Raw genomic sequence first — 4,340 nt, forward strand, 5'->3', positions numbered from 1 at the left:
ACAGTTTTGTCTGCAAAACCTCACCTGTGGCCTGCCGTGGAAAGGGGGCTTGCCTTCCCAGAGAAAACAGTGTGACGCTGCAGAGAAAAGAAGCCAGTCCGAACAGTTACAATGATTCTGTGCTTCTCATAGGCTCCCGCATGTTCCTCCGCTGGGAAACATCATGCTTTATGAGCAGAACACCCCATGCCTCCCTTCTCTTGCACTTGCCCCGTGGCCAGTGGCCAGGCAGAAGCTTCCATTATCTCCCCTCTTCTTCCAGCAATAAAAAATCCACTGAGTTTCAGGAGGATGCCATTGCTTTAGCTCCATCTTGGGGTACAAAAAGAAACTACATCCAAATCGACAAATTGTCCAAGAAGGATTTCACGTGTCACTGGAGAACTCATCTACGCAGGATTGTGACCTGACTTTTTGCCTGAATCTACGGAATTGCATACGTAAGTCCGGGCACGGAACACCCTTGCCTGTGGCTGTGGTTCAGCAACACCCAAAGTCGTTCTCTCCCTTCTCTTCCTTGATTCCTCGGGTGGTTTCAGAGCAGCTTCAAGAGAATTCCAGATGTCTGATAAATTTGCCCTCCTCGGGCCCTTTTCAGCTCTCTGCCCCACACCTCGTTCATCGTTAGCATCTTTACTAGGCCTAAAAAGATAGAGACACAGACAGTTAAGCCCTTTTGGAAGACTTGCCTCTTTCCTACAGGAACAGTCATTAAGAACCACTGTTGGGTTGTTTTTTTTTTAATTTTTCTTTTTATTTAAAAGATTTTATTTATTTATTAGAGAGAGAGAAAGAGAACAAGCACGAGCAGGGGGGAGGGGCAAAGAGAAGAACAAACAGACCCCCTGCTGACTGGGGAGACCAACAGGGTGGGGGAGGGACTCAATCCCAGGACCTCGAGATAACGGGAGCCAAAGGCAGACACTTAACTGACTGAGCCACCCAGGCGGCATGCTAATTCCTTTTTAAAACATATCCACCCCAGCCACACACTATTCGTCACTTTTTCTCATCACCCCTTTCCTCAGCTATTTTTTGACCATAGTATTAGGCGCTATTTTAGTTACTAATTTGTAAATCTTGAGGTCAGTAAGCATCTTTTTCTTTACTATTTACAACTTTGTTTATATCTTTTTTCTGAAGTTTATTTTTTTTAGTAATCTCCACACCCAACATGGGGCTTGAACCTATGACCCCAAGACCAAGAGTCCACGCTCCTCTGACTGAGCCAACCAGGCGCCCCTGTTTATATCTTTTAAAACCAGGCCTAGGTCTGAAGTGGGTTTTTTTCTAAGAGACCTAATTCTTCTCAAATGACAGAGGAAGCTTTGCCTCTAAGAGGAGTCAAGCAAACTCATTGGTACTCTAGGACAGTACCCTTAGAATAGTTAGCATGGCCACCTCGAGGGTATGGAAATATGAATTTCAAATCATTGGAGTATAAACTTTTTTACAATGAAAGGTCAAGACTTCAAATGTGGGGCCACTGGGTGGCTCAGTGGGTTAAAGCCTCTGCCTTCAACTCAGGCCATGATCCCAGGGTCCTGGATTTTATTTTAAATAAATAAAATCTTTTAAAAAAAAGATAAGGAACCCAAATAAAATTCTTAAATGAGGAAGACAAACATCACTTAGGTAATTCACATGAGGGGAAAAGCTAGATTCTTCTGCTCAAGTAGCCAGGTGTGAAGGAAAATTGACTAAAAGTAGGAGCAGGGAGGGAAAGAGACATAAACAACAACTCTGGCTGGGTACTGACAGTTCTGGCCTATGGGAGTTGAGCATATTGAACTTCCAGGGCACTAAAGAACTTTCTGACTTCAGTGTCTATGGTGCCCAACATTGCTTCTGAGGGACTTTTCATTGTTTTGTACAAGAACCAAACTTTGAGAAGTGCTGTGGTGTAGTGCAGTGGGGACTAGATAAGCAATCAATGTCAGAAGACCTGGGTTCATCATAGTTCTTCCATTCTCCAGCTACTCCTCTCTTCTCCTTTTTCCCCCCCTTTTGTTTCTTTTCTTTTCTTTCTTTCTTTTTTTTTTTCTTTAATGTAAGCTCTACACCCAACGTGGGGCTTGAACTAACAACCCCATTCTCATTGATTGAGCCAACCGGGTGCCCCAAGAATTCCTCTTCACTTGGTTTTTCCTTCTTTAACCCTCATAGGGTTACTCTGGGTAGCAAATGAGATAATGATTTCAAAGTGATTTTTAAGCTATTTTCCTTTGGAAATACACTATTGCTTTCAAAATTTGACTAGTTAGAACATTCCTTTAAGACCATAGAACTGCAGCATAGAAATAGCTATCTACTTTAGATATCTACTTCTGTGGTTAGAAAAATACTTTATAGGGGCACCTGGGTGGCACAGTTGGTTGAGTGTCTGACTCTTGATTTTGGCTCAGGTCATGATATCAGGCTCCTGAGATGGAGCCCCGCACTGGGCTCTGCACTGAGTGTGGAGCCTGGTTGGGATTTTCTCTCTCCTCCCTCTACCCCTCCCTGCTCGCAGGCTCTCACTCTCAAGAAAAAAATAAGAAAAAAAGAAAAATACTTTATATAAATAAAACCCTTATTTCAGTAGAAACTTTATTCGAAAGAGCAATAAATAAAAGATGGAAGCAGGATTTAGCTGCTCTGGTTGAAGCCAAGGTGAATGTTCTCGGTTCTGGCAATTCTGCTCCCCTTTACCCTCCTTAAGTCGTGTGAAGTTCCTGCTCAATTCCCACAGAAACTCAAGCTTGCGACTGTGAAAATTACTTATACAATCCACAATCCCATGAACAGATGGGCCTAAGATCCAGAGGAGGAAAGGAATTTGCCTAGTGCCATCCAACTCAGAGGAGGAATAGCTGGGACCAGAAAGCCCATGAGACATATACAACTTGGCAATATATTTTCCGTAGGTACTAGAGAGATAATATACTAGACGTCAAGTATTGACAGTAGGGTAAATACACTAAGTAGGTTGTTTCGATTCAGCTATTTTTTTTTTAAAGATTTTATTTATTTATTTGACAGAGAGAAATCACAAGTAGATGGAGAGGCAGGCAGAGAGAGAGAGAGAGGGAAGCAGGCTCCCTGCCGAGCAGAGAGCCCGATGCGGGACTCGATCCCAGGACTCTGAGATCATGACCTGAGCCGAAGGCAGCGGCTTAACCCACTGAGCCACCCAGGCGCCCCGATTCAGCTATTTTGATGTGAAAATATTTTGGCCATAAGAAGAAAGAAACTTTCAAGCTTAAATAAAACATTGTCAAGCAGCCTGCCCAATAAATATCTTTTTTTTCCAAAGCCTTATCTCATCCCAAGCCCTAGATGTATCCAATGGCTGGTCCAAATGGAAATATCAAGTGTTAGGCTCTCATATTTTAGAGTCAGTTTCATATTTTGTTAATTTTGTTCTGAACTTTATCAAAGTAAGGTCAAATACTATGTGCACCCAGTAACAAGTCAAGGCACACTAAAGAATTTGTGATGGAAAGCTAATCTTTCTTCCCGTGCGAACTCCTTAGAAGCAATTTATTTTCAGTTTCTATCTGTCTTTCCTGAATGGAGCCAAGGTCAGCATCAAACTACCTTGGATCGCTATGTTCATTATGTTCTGAAATACAAGAGCTTACAAGCAACAGTGGCCAGCTACATTTACCATAGTGTTCTTTCTGTTTCTATCTCTTTTTGGTCCCCCAAGATTGAGATCCTTGATGCTAAATTTTGGTCCTCTATAAGACCCAAAAAAGAGCCCCATCCTAATCTTCAAGAAGCAACTGTTGAACTAGGCCCCAGACTATCTTATTCTTTGATTCTGAGGACTTAGCATGTAGTAGGTACTCAATAGTACTTCACAGTCAGTGAAGATTTAAATCCTTAATTAGGTAACCGACAAAGATCTTAAGGAGCTAGTACAATATCACTTCCCTAAATCATGTGCCTCAACTCCATGACAACAGCACTGTTGGCAGTCAATGGGAGTTCTGACCCTGACCTTGGCTCAATCCAGGAATCAACCAATCAATAATAGCTGCCATAAGAACGCTCATTTATTAAGTACTGATACTCAGTAGATCTTATATCTCATTCTTACCTGAGTCTTGTTCACAGCTCTACAAGATATTATCCCCATCAATGAGGAGGAAACTAGATTCAGAGAGAGAGTGCATTCTGACTAAGGTTAGATGGTTAGCGTAAAGTGATGGAATGGGAGGGGGTTCAAGTCTAGACAGTGACTCAGGAGCCTGTGTTCTACATATTTTAAAAGCACATACTATAGTGTCTTTCACACAGCAGATGCTAAATTTATGTTAATTCTCTTCCGGTCTTGCTGGAAATGGGAAATATTT

This window comes from Mustela nigripes, chromosome X (assembly GCF_022355385.1).
Source record: "Mustela nigripes isolate SB6536 chromosome X, MUSNIG.SB6536, whole genome shotgun sequence".
NCBI classification, from domain to species: domain Eukaryota; kingdom Metazoa; phylum Chordata; class Mammalia; order Carnivora; family Mustelidae; genus Mustela; species Mustela nigripes.